This window comes from Cnephaeus nilssonii (genome assembly GCF_951640355.1).
Source record: "Cnephaeus nilssonii genome assembly, chromosome: 3".
Taxonomy (NCBI): Eukaryota; Metazoa; Chordata; class Mammalia; order Chiroptera; family Vespertilionidae; genus Cnephaeus; species Cnephaeus nilssonii.
The window spans coordinates 31,689,146-31,702,722 of record NC_137074.1 but is presented as its reverse complement, the minus strand read 5'-3'; positions in this window follow the sequence as shown (position 1 = coordinate 31,702,722).

Below are 13,577 nucleotides of genomic sequence, written 5' to 3'. Positions count from 1 at the left end.
ACCTAATGGACAACTGAGCCCTAGCAATTTCTCTTGCTAAGCAAAGTGAGAACAAAGCAGAAATGACTCTCAAAGAAACAGTTGCCAGACCTTGGAAGTCCCCAGTTACAATTGCTGGCCTGGCTTGATTCCAAAGTTGGGAAAGAGAACTTCTGCTCAAACAGAATTAGTTATGCAGGCATTGCAATACCCAGCTCCACTGATGTCCCCACTCATAGAAGACCTTCTTCTACATGGGATGAAAAAGGATGACTAAGGGGAATTGTCATGCCCTCAGCCATGGAGCACCAGCTGAGCTTAACAGTGAGTTAAGCACTGAACAGAAACCAGAACAGAAAAGATAACCCTGATTCCTGGGTTTACCTTTCAGTGGAAGGTGGGTCGATGTGAAGAAGCAGAAGTGTCTGGTGTGCTTCAAGAGCTCATGATTTTGAAAGGTTTTTAATGTCCCTGAACATTCAAGCTTTGAGATAGATGCAATCTCTTCTGTGACAGGCTTTGGGCTGCTAACTCTATCTGCCCTGGACTTGCCACTTCTCTCTGACTCAACAATGATCTTTTCTTGGTAAAGACCGTAATCTTTCTAAGTCTCACTTCAAGAGCAAAGTGGACCCTTTCTCCTAGACCTCCACTTGGGTGGAAGGAAGAGTTAGGGAAATGGCCCAGCATCACAGAGTGGTGCCAGGCTAGCATGACTCCATCTGCAGGAAAGTGGCCGTTTCTTCTTCATCCTCACTGATCAGGTGACTCTTCGGCAATGAGCACCTCTTCAGCTGTAGCTCAGCCCTGGCACTGTCCTATCACGTGCAATGGCTTCGAGTGATGAGCCTCGGGGTGGTCTTCTGTCCTTGCCTCGTTTTCTGCTGCATTTCAGGTGCCAGGTTCTCCTAAGAAGCAGGCACATTTCTTAGGTCCCTATTCCTTTTGCATCTATCTGTAAAAGTCCTGTTTGAAATGTTTTGAGGTGCATGGACACCCCTTCTTAGCAGAACGCTCAATAGTCTTCCCTGTATCTCAAGATGAGTTTGTAGATGGGTGGTGTATTTCGTAGCTGATATCACTGTGAGGCAGCCTTCTGGAATGAATATTTGATGACATGGAAAGATGATCTTCACGTACTAAGTATAAATTACAAGTTACCAATAGTATATATGTATGTGTATATATATATAATATATAGACCCTCACACAAATATGTGTAAACAGGATAGATATTAAATATTAATATCTAAGTGGATAGAGCGCTGGCCTGCAGACTGAAGGGTCCCCGGTTTGATTCCAGTCAAGGGTACATGCTGGGTTGCGGGCTCGATCCTAGTGAGGGGCGTTCAGGAGGCAGCCAATCAATGATTCTGTCTCATCATTGATGTTTCTATCTTTCTCTCCCTCTTCCTTGTTCTCTGAAATCAATAAAGAGATATATTTTTTAAAAAGAATACTTCCTACATTAGAAAATCTTTTTTAAAAAATAGTAGTTATCTCTAGTAAGTGGATGAGTTTTTCTCTTTTCCTTTTTTCCCCTGGTATATATCGTTATTATCCAAAAAATTGTTTTTACAATGAACAGATTTTGTTTGGGTGATAAGAAAAGACAAGTAAAAATGTTTTCAATTTTCTTAATAAGTAAAGTTTTGGGGGGAAAGAAGTTGCCAAGAGAACCTCTGGATTAGTGCATCTAGGGGCTCAGGGATATAGCATGATGCTCTGTTCTTAGCAATATGGGCAGGTGAGCAGTGGCCACTGGGACTTTGCATAAGCCCCATTCCTGGTTCCATCTAATCCAGCCACGGTTGACTCCCAAGGAGCCCGTCAGGCAGCAGGCAGTCCTTGGGAGTCAGGGTGGGATGCTTCCTGCCTCAATCAGATTTGGCAACTAAAACTACAGGCAGGAGCAGCAGTGGCCCCGACTCTGAGGAAGGGGAGGTCCATTCAAGGAGCAGACAAGAGGTCCCCTACCTTCCCTTGGTTCTCTCCGAATTTCAGCAAAGCTCTTAAGCATTAATGCCCCAGAGCACTATGTCGCTCTAGTAAATGCCCAGTTTCAGACAAATCACTTGTTTTCCAATGCTTGAATGAATTAGGTGCGAGAATTTCGAAAAATGTCATTTACTGGGCTGTCTGGGAAGTTTTCATAATTGTGCTTAATGCTGCTTTCCTGATAGAACAGCTTTGCATTACATTTTCTCTGCCTCCTGATTTCACTCTAAACGGTGGAGGGGTCAGCCATGAGCGTCTCTGTATCTGCTCCATGGAAACGGAGTCGTCAGTGTGGTTCTAGTGCATATTTTAATCAAGGACCAAGAGCCCAGAATACCTTACACCCTTGAGAACTACCTTGTGTGGCAGTACCTGGGGTCTTTACACCCATAATCTGGGATTGGCCATGTTGGGGCAGCAATAGACCCATCGCTCCTGGTATTGCTGGTCTTCTGTCCTTGTAGAATTCCTCAACTACTACTGCTCAGCTTGTGAAGATGGAGCTAACAAGGGAAATGTGTTCACAGGGTACTGGCTCTCTTGCTGAAAACCATGGTGCTTTGCAATCTGTTTAAAGCTATGGCTGAACATATGGTTATTTAGCATAAATTTCATTTTCATTGATTTTTTTAACACTAAAAATACTTATTAACTTTTCCTTCTCCTATGTGTATCCTTTCCTCCTCTCCATAATACCACTTGTATATGGTCCCAGGATAAAATCCTTGGGATATGGGAGTACACTGGGACTTCGCCCAGGGTTGCTTTAAAATTGAGTGGTTTTAAGTAAAATCTCAGAGGTTTTTAGAAGATAATACTAGGAATAGAAAAGTTGAGGTATTTTCCCAAGCATTTTTATTAATGGTGAGTCTGAGCAGATGGCTAGAAATCATATCAAAGATGTATATGGGCAAGAATTTGAGATTTTGGCTCCGCAGTTTAAGTCCAGTAAAACTCTAACCCTTGGCATTTTTTTAGGAAGGATTGAATCTCCTCTCTCAATGGCCAAAACCCTATGGACAAATGTTCCCATCTCTCCTAAACCACTGGAAATCATATTACAAATAAATTAAATGACATAAGCCTTCTATCTTCCCTAAGAGAAATTTCATCATGTCCTGAAAAGGAAAGCGTGACATTAAGAGATGAGGCCAGTATGATCTCAACTACATTTAAAGAGATATTCCTATGCCCAGGAAAAAGTGTTCAGAAAATGTGCTAACATGGAAACTTGGGGTGGTGAGGTTAGAGGTGATGGCTGTTTATTCGCTGTTTATTCCCTTTGTTTTCCAATGACTCTGATTGACTTCTATTAGGAGGAAGACAATTACCACTTAAGAAAGGAAAGTTGACTGCTAAACCACAATCATTCGGTGGCTCATGGATTCAGCTTCTCGATTTGAGTCTGTGTTTGTGTCCTTTTCCATGCTTGTCTCCCTGATCTGTTTGGCCAACAGACCCCGAGGACACACAACTGCCTGAGTCATGTTTAAGAGAAATATGTGTTTTTTTTCAGCCACAAAAGAAAATTCCAGGTTGTCGGGGAGGGCAGGGAGGACAAGCTTATAAAAAGAAAGCTTTTGAGAAAGAAGTCATTTCCCCCACCCTTTGTGCATCCCACCCCATGACCAAGCCCGTGTTAATGACAGAACTCCTGTGTGCAGACATGTGTGGGGGAAGTTTGTACCACACAAGGCTGCATTGTACGGAGTGCCTGTGTCCCAGGGACCCGCAGCAGCTGTGGGCCCTCAGGTCAACAGGAACAAATTCCCCTGCAGACAGCAAGCCCTGCCAGGGAGCTTAGGGAAACCTACTCTATTTCAAAAGCAGTTGGGAAGGGCTAGAGCTGCTGAAAGAGTCAAAAGTTTGGGAATCTACAAAAAGAGAATGCTACAAATAACTAGCCTGCCTCTATGGGTCCTTTGTCACTTAAATTTTGGGGGAAACTCTCCAATAGTGTCTACCTTTTCCCCCCACCCCTTTCCTCTATCATTGCTTCCAGCCCTGGTCCCAGACAAGATCCTTTGCTTTGTGGGTTATTTCTCTTAGGGGGCCTCCAAGAGTCAACGGGAAAGGCTTAGAAAATAAATCAGGGATCTAAGCCACACAACATCACTTGCTGTGAACAAGAGATAGAAAAGGCTAGTTCTGTGACTGCAATGGAGAGCTTGGCTATCCAGATCTATAGGAAGAGGCCTAAGAGATTACATTATCAGCGCACAGATGGAAGAATCTGGAAAGTCTTAAACACACACACACACACACACACACACACACACACACACACACACAATCTAAAGCTTCCTAGTCCTGCAATTATTCTCTTACCTGATTGCTGAGGCTTAGGACCTAGACTCTCTGGGTATCAGAGTTGGAAGCAGCATCAGAGATCAGCTCAGGCAGGCTTTGCAACCTCACTGTCTACAGGGCCCAGGAAAGTGACAGAAATTAGTGAGGAAGACTGGGTCTAAGGTAATAAGGAATGGTGGGGACTGAAGCAAACCAGAAGTACATGGATTTTAAAAAACACTGTGCAGGCCAAAGAAAACAGGGCTATTAGCCAATGTTGTCATGCAGGCTGCCCATTTGTGACATGTGGCTCCAAATTAATCCAAACTAATTTGTGGATGAAGAAATAAAGGCTCAGAATTGTGACATGACTCACTCTAGATCACAAGCCAAGCAGAGGTGGAACCAGTACTGACAGTGCAGTCCCTGGACTTTTGTGCCAAGATTCTCCCACTGTCTTCCCCTGTACCTTGGGTGGAGTTGGGTCGCTGGAGAGAGCACCTCTCTCCCATTATAAAAGCTGATATTGAGCATTTTAGTGAACTTCTCCTATAAATCCACATGGGTTCCAGTTTACCCAACAGGTCATGCCAGAGGCAAATGCCACCACCATTTAGGGCCTTTCCCACACCCTGAATGTCTTCCTTTGACGGCATATGAAGAATTCACCTCTGTTGGGTTCCCCTCTGGGTATAGCTTGGAAACTGGTTGCTCCTCATTCCAAAGCTTCAGGCAACAAAACTAAAGTGTGGGTCTGAGTATGGGAAAAGTTTAGAAGAGTATAGGATTCTGAGCATCAGTGCTGGCTTTGCTAAAAGTTACCTTTAAATGTGTCCCTAGGATGTTGAAGGAGGATTAATGACTAGTTATAAAGTACTTTGAAAATGAGGGATGAAAGGATCCATGGACCCACAAAATATTATTGTAATTAATGAAAACCTACCAATCAATACACTATGATTAAGAATAATGGGCATTCATCAGAGTTATTATGCTGAGGCATCTTTCAACATGAGTGCTTTCAGCATTATCTATTTTGCCAGAAATGTTCCCTTTCTAATTTGTTCATGGGAGTTTTGTCCAATACAAAGAAAAGGTACATTTTGTACTTTTAAGAAAGTATCATTAATGTTTTGTACACTGTGAGCTAGAAACAATGGATGCTACACTTAATTTTTCTTAACAATTTTTTACTCTTGACAAACATTTTCAAATTTTCTCAAGCTTGGTTTCAAGGAGAATCTTGTCAGATAATATGTATTTTTAAGTTTCCTCCCATGGCTGACTGGTCCTCTATCCAAGAACTCTTCTGGTTTTCCAACTAGGAGAAACTCTTTTGATGTATAAACATCAAATACCACGCAGAGCTCAGGCTCTACACATAGAAAATGCTGAATTCACTTTGATGAGTGGGTGAGTGGCAGCCCACAGTTGCCCGAGTCCTTTTTTGGAGCACGAATGATGTTAGCCTAAGGCCTGCACCACCTGGGTTGCCTCGCCTTCTCGGATCTAGTTGGGTTTGGCCAATGGGAGATGAATGGGGAGTGTATGGGTTGGGGTATTTACTTTCTTCCTCCCCTGTGGTGAACTCTGTGGGTGCTATGCCCAGATGACTGTGTTCATTTCCCAGTTTCTGTGTCCTTTGCTTTTGTTGGCTGATAGCTGTAACTCTCTCCAGAAAACCACCATTGAGCTACCTGAGCTACTTGACCCAGTACAGGTAGAGAGCTGGGAGTGCCTGGGAGCTTGTGTCCCCGAGAAGTTAGCCAATGACTAGTACAAGAGGATGAAAGTCCAGCTCCTTTGATTTGAGGTGGGACAAACTCTGGAGTGTGACAGCCCTGGGGTATGATTTCATGCCAGAAAAGGCTGCAGGGTGGTGCTAAGGCTAGATGTTGCTTGAATCTGCACTCTTGCAAGACTTTCTCCCCTTCCCTCTCTTGGTTCCCCTATTCTCTTATGTGTGTCTCCAGAGAGCACTTCCTCAATCATCCACTTACATATGAGGCCTCACCTCAGGCTCTCCTTCTGAGAACCTCAACTAAGAGCTCCCTTGGCCCCATCTCAGTGGCCCCTCTTGCAAGACTCCAGGTGTCATGGAGGCTCTGGTTTCACCATTTCTTCTTCTTGTCCCTTCAGATCTACGGATGCTAAAATTACCCCCCATTACTGCTGGTCCTTGAGTTCTTGTTGGTCCTCATAACGGTGCCCACAAATATGTCAACAGTGTCTATCTTTACTCCTCTTCAATTATACCCTTGGAATGTATCATCTGTTTCTGATTGGGACCCCCAACTCTCCTACTCATTAGCTAAAGTTAAGAAACAAGTTCACCCACATAACAAGATATCACTTGCTACCCCAATTCTCTGTAAAGAATCTTTTCATATGAACTCAGGATCTCTCTCTCACACACACATACACACACACACCTCACATGACCTCATATAGTTATTTAACAGTTATGCTGAGGACACTAAAAAGTCACTTGAAGAAAAGCAGTAGAAGATGCCTTAAACATGTTAAGCAGATTTTTTGTTCTGCCCATGAAGTATTAACTGCAACAGGAATTGCCCCCTTGATATACACAACTAGAAAACAAATAAAACAAAAAGTGAAAACACTGTTTGCAGACTTTGGACAGAAGGCAAAGCAGAACTCTAGGAGAGAAGGAAAGCCCAGGAGGTGAGCGCTCCCTGCGATTACCCCAGTTACCACCTGGAGGCAGTTTCCAGACCGCAGTGCAGGAAAGGGGAGGCCGGACAGGGTGCAGCAGCCCCACTGCGGTGAGGACACGCAGATCACAGAGCAGATCGGATTGCAGGGAGGCCAAGGCAACCAGAATGGGCGGGCCGAGTACCAGAAATAAGGGAAATGCACAAAGAGAGAGCCCGGGAGAGCCAGACCGGCCCTTCTGAATCTTTCGTTGAATACTGACCAGTGAGTGTATGGAGTGAAAACCACAAGGCCGGAAAAAGGAAAGCAAGGAAAAAGCTGAGCCATTCTTGGAGTTCACACAGGGCTGAGAAATGATCACATTCCTATTAGTCAGAGCAGAATGGCCACATAATACACAGGGCATAAGATAGAGCCCTCTGAGGGTAACACTTCCTTAGTTGGGCCAGATTAGCCCTAAAACAAAGGCTTCTTTTTGGACCAGCCTAACAAAGCTTTTAAAAGGGCTTGAAAGAATCAAACTGTTTCCACATAACTTAACTGCATGTCAGAACAAAGTGCACAATTATTTAAAAGAATGCAACAAAATCCAGCACCCATAAATAAACAAAACAAAAAAAAATTTCACAGTGTCTGTGGTTCACAATGTTCAATGTGCTACAGAGTATAAAGGAAAACATGAATGTAATGATAAAAGGACTAGAAGATATAAAAAGAAGGCCCAAATAGAACTTCTGTACAATATTGTAACAAGCACACTGGGTCAAATTAATAGTAGATTAGTTACTACAAAATTTAAAAAAATTAGTGAATATGAATCCCTACGAATAGAAATTATTAAAAATGGAACACAGGGAGAAAACATTTTTACCACAATCAGACCTTTGAGAAAATATCAAGTGGTCTAGCATATGGTAAATGGAGTTCTAAGAGGAGAGGAGAGAGGGGAAACATAATATATTTGAAAAAATAATGGTTGAAAATCTCCAAAGGTAATTTACATGGAAAACCTATAGATCCAAGAATCTTAGACTTCAGACAGAAGAAACAGAAAGGAAACTACATAAGGCGCATTATCGTTAACTTGCTGAAACACAGTGATGAACAGCAGCCCAAGGAAAGAAACAAGATAGAATAAGAGCACGCCTTGTGAGAAGCTATGCAGCCAGGGGACAATGGAGTGACATCTTTAAAGCACTGGAAGAAAACACAACTTTTTCACACAAACAAAAGCCAGAGACCTTCACTGCAAAAAAATGTCAAAGAAGCTCTTCAGGCAGAAAGAACGTGATGCCAGGTGGGAATTTGGCATAACAAAGGACACTGGACATGGACTATATGTGGATAATATAAAACTTTTTTTTTCTCATTCTTTAATTCTCGTGTTTCTACCATATGTAAAATTACAATGAATGACATCAGCGACTAATGGGGAAATAGATGGAAGGTTCTATACTGTATATAAAGTCAAAGGTAGGCTATGCTAAGCTAAACTTGTATAATACATATCCTAGAGCACTCAGAGAAAATCAACAATAACAACAACAAAAAACTAAAGAAGTATAGCTAATAAACCAATAGTGAAGCTCAAATGAGACCATAAAACATAAAAATTTAAAAAGGAGAAAAAAAGAGGAAGAAGGAAACAAAGAACAGATGGGACAAGTGGAAAACAAACAGCAATATGCTCGACTTAAACCTAGTGATGGCCATTATTTCATCAAATATAAACAGTCTGAACATTCCAATTAGAAGAGAAATTGTCATCTTGGATAAAAAAACAAGACCAACTATATATCCTATATAATAAGAGAGGAATATGCTAATTATCCATTACACCGTGAGGTGTAACGACCGACAGCATAAAGATCGGATCACAGATCTGCAGGAGGGTGGGGCAGCGAACTACAAGCAAGTGGCAGAGAGCTACAGGAGGGGGCAGGGCAGCAAGCTATGAGGGGGGAGCGGGTAAGGGGGAAGGGGGGAGCTACAGGAGGGCGGCAGAGAGCTATTGGCACACGGATTTGTGCACAGGGCTACTAGTTGTCTATAAGAAACTTACTTTGAATAAAATAACCCAGATAGACTGAAGAAAAAATATGAGGAAAACCTAACTATGCAAACACTAATAAAAAGGAAACTAGAATGATGCTATTAATATCAAACAAAGTAGACTTCATAACAAGGGATGTTACTGGAGATGGAAAGAAATATCATGTATTTATAAATAGGTCAATTCATTAAGATGTCATAACAACCCTTAACATGTGTATATTCAATAATAGAGCTTCAAATACTTAAACACTGAAAGAACGAAAAAATAAATAGACATATTCACAATTATATGTTGAAATTTTAATACTCCTCCCTTAGGAATTGACTTCAGAACAAGTTGGCAAAAATCAGTAAGCACATAGAAGACTTGGCCAGCACTGTCGACCAACTTGACATAATTGAGTGGTTCTCAGAATCCTATTCTAATGATGGGATGCTGGGATTGGTTTCACTCACCAGCCAGATGACAATGAGGACCTCACTACCAGTGGCTGGTATTGTTCCTGGTATGCTGTAACTCACTTGTAGAGAATGGTGATGAAATACAGGGGAAGCGGGTGTACTCGCTTGTACAATGTCTCTGGCCTTTGAAAGTTACGAAGGAAATAACTTTTAGGGATTGGGGAATTAGGTGGCCATTTAAAGCGAACTCTAAGTGCTAAAGAGACTCCTGGACAGCATTTAAAGAGACCCTCGTGTCTTTCTCCCAGAGGGCTGAGTGAGCTGAATGCCAGACACAATAATTAATTTTAAGAGAGGGGGAATTTAAAAGAAGATAAATTCTCAGGTAGGCAAGTCCTACACCAAAGTCAGAATCTCTCTGTTTGCAAATTGTATCAATGCCCGCTTCAGCATCTTATATAAAATTCTTCCCAAATTAAATTGCTTTCAAGAATTGGCCCATAAAACAAATCCTGAGCCAGCCTCTGCCAAGGCCAGAGTGGACAGAGAAGTCTACCATTCCCCTTGAGACCACAGCTCTAATCACCTCACTCTGACCAGCAGCCAAGGGTTTGCCTTACAGTCAGGGAGTAACAAATGCTTGAAGCATCTCTTCCCAGTTTGTCTCACATCCCTACTCCTTCCATTAAAGAGAATAGCAGGTCTTCTGAACGCATTTAATTCTTTTTGGAGGATGCTTCTAGGCATAACAGGGTAGCTGCAGGCAATTTCTTCTATGCACTTATGGCTGACCTTCAGAAAGGAGAGGAGCAGTATTATTTCCCAAGAGGAAAACTCAAACATACTAGAGGGGGAAAATGGGACTTTCCAGGTATATGGATTTAGAAACATTTTGCTAATCTTGGTCAGTTCAGTAGAAAATTCTTTGTGATATAAGAGTGTGTGTGTGTGTGTGTGTGTGTGTGTGTGTGGCGGGGGGGGGGGGTGGAGGGGGTGGCGCCAGCGGGGAAGGAGTGTGATAGAGTGGGGAAATTCTCAGACCTAAAATGATTAGCTGTTAGGAAGGCCTTTTAAAATATTTGAGTTCCCACTTTATCGGAGCACATTTCAAACCATATTCAAGTTACCTAAGTTTCCTGTATTTTCTCCCAAACTTCAAATACAGCAAAACAGTTGGTCTGGTCTCACCTCTTGGAAGGAAGGGGAAATGGCTGGCAGGCAGGCAAGCAGGCAGACATATAGACAGGTAAAGACGGACCAACCACCGTCTACATTGATTACAAACCTCTACTCACATACAGTTGTTTGGAGCTAGTTATACCTAATAGGTGCTTTCAAACCACTTTTGTTGGTTTGCCTCATCTATTTCAAATGCTCTAGTCTTGTGAGATCCTCTCCCACTTGGAGGTATTTTGTAATGAGAATAACTTTATTAGTGGTGGTAGCAAAGCATGGTGACTCATTTCTTGAGTTGCTACATGTCGAGAGGGCCAAACACTATCACCGGAGGTGAGTGGCTGAGTCCCCAGCAAACAGATCAAGCCCAGTGGTAGGGGTGGGATGGGGTAAGGGTAGGGGTAGGGGTAGAATTGGAAGGGGGTCATGAGCAGAACCACACTGGGTCCTGATTGATCTTCTAGCCACAAGTCTGCATCCTGAAGTAGCTCTTCCGGCTGCAAACTCATGTCTGTTAGTTTTGTATTTAGAAATTTGTATGATTTTTATTTATTCTGCTTAACTACAATAACCCCATGATTTAACACCCTTGCTCTCTACCTTGTCTTTCTCCCCTGGAACTCATTCTGCACATTGATAGCAGAACCTTCCCAAACTCATACCACTGAGGTCCAAAAACTCACTAGGTCTCCTCACTAGACAACACTTCCAGGACATCATTTCCTTCAGGAGCCTTCAAGGCCCTCTACCATCACAACTAACTCCCCCCTCACCTCCCACCTAATCTCACACCTATTACATGTGTTGCAATACTACAATGAGATGTTAGAGTGACTATTTTTCAAACCCCAAATCAGCATACTTGCTTTGACAAATAAAAGAATAATTGTGAGGATATTAAGAGGGAATATTTTCAATCTATACAGTATTGGAAAAATCTAGGTCTTATTTTTAAATATATATTTTTTATTGATTTCAGAGAGGAAGGGAGAAGGAGAGAGAGATAGAAACATCAATGAAGTGAGAGTCATTGATTGGCTGCCTCCTGCATGCCCCCCACTGGGAATCAAGCCCGCAACCTGGGCATATGCCCTGACTAGGAATCTGAACCATGACCTCCTGGCTCATAGGTTGACACTCAACCACTGAGCCACACTGATTGGGCAAAATCTAGGTCTTATGGTATAATTCCTCTCTCCCCGTTCTTTTTCTGCCTCTGAGTCACTGTTTATTTCTGCCTAAAGCGTTATTCACTTTCTCAATCTCCTCTCTCTCATTCTCCAGCCTGTTGATATTCTATGTGTCTGCCCAGTCCCAGATCAAATGCACACCTTTTATTTCACAATTTAGATTAATTATCTTCTCTTTGTACCCAAGCCACTTAAAAAATCCTTTATATATTTTCCCGGCACTAAAGGAGTGTGTGTTTTATTGACCGTTATGTTCCCCTGGGCATCTCTTAGGTAGTAAGCACTTTTATCACCTTGTTTGATTCTCACAAACAAATTTCTCACGTGTTATTACCATTTTTACAACTAAGGAAACTGCATCTCGTAACAATCAAGTAACTTGTCCAGATTCACGCAGTTGGTGAGCAGTCGGCCTGGAATTCAAACCCGGTTATCTGTGGCATCAGAGTTCTGCAGGCTCAGGAAGTGCTCAAAAAACACTTTTTTTTTTTCTTCAAAAATTGAGTCGTCAGGTGCACCAAGAGATAAGGAATCACTCCGCAAAAGAAGTTAGCACTGAAGAGATTAGCAGTCCTGAAATTTCGTTTTCTTCATAACAAGGAAGGTATCAAATAATTGATTAAAGTTCGAAGATCTTTGTGGATGAAGTCTGAGATAAATAAATGTGAGCAGAAAGTTTGTTTTTTAGAAAAGGCTGCGTACATTAAAAAAGCTTTGTTCAAATGCATTTTCTCCCTCCTTCATCAGAGGTGGACCTTTTCCCTTTTGCTGGGCAGCTGCTCAAATACCCTGCCTTACCCGGGATCAGCAAAAAGAGCACCATCCTACTTTATCAATAGATGTCGCAGGCCACCCCCATACCATTCTCATACCCACCTCCTCCTCATCTACTCATCTCCAGTGACAAGTGTCACCTTGGACATCATGACTTTCAACCTCTGGGGTCCCCAGGAATGACCAGCCAGCAGAACTAACCTTGCTCCGTTTGAAGTACACAGAAGAGAAGACCAACTGGGAAAACACAGCAAGTCTAACGTGTCCTTGAAAAATGTTCTGTCTCCTCTTGGCACAGGAAAGGGGCCTAGCTTTGTCTCCCGGGGGGGGGGGGGGGCTGCGATGGGAGGTGGTCGCATAAGTATCGCTGCCGCTGATCGTAATGCTTGGATCCACCTCGATCAACCCATCTCGATGACCTCATCATGGGTTCATTGCAGGTCTGACTAGTAGTCTAAGGCGTCCAGAATGAAGTTGCTTCATCAAATTTGGACTTTTTAATGAGATGCCCCTGGCTTCATCGTGTGATCAGCTCTCATGGAGTTGAAAGCAGGCTGCTATTCCATTTTAATTTCTTTTTCTTTTCTCCTTTCACCCTTAGGGATTTTGGATAAAAGAGTTTATTAACTGAGTTCCCAGGCTGGTGTCCCCAAAGCCTAGAACTATGCTGCAAACTGAGCCCAGGCCCTTCCTTTGAGGGCATGCCAGCTACGGAAGACGGGCAAGCAGGTGCAAACTGTTTGTTCCAGTCAGCCTTCCCACAGCAAGCTGGAGAACAAGCCTGCTAGGCCAGCGAGGGGCGTTCCGACAGCAGAAAGCACCGAGAAATGATCGTTTTCATAGTCTAATTACAATTCCATAACATTTTTTTTCACCATCCCAAAGTCCAAAAAGCTCTGAAAAACAGAAAAGTGTTTTGTTTACAAATCTATAGCAAGCTCCTTTATGGTAAGATCGGACATGAACTGGCATGAAGCTATTTGTGATCTTTATCCCATTTAGGATGAATCTGTACACATGGTGCTGCAAAATATTAAT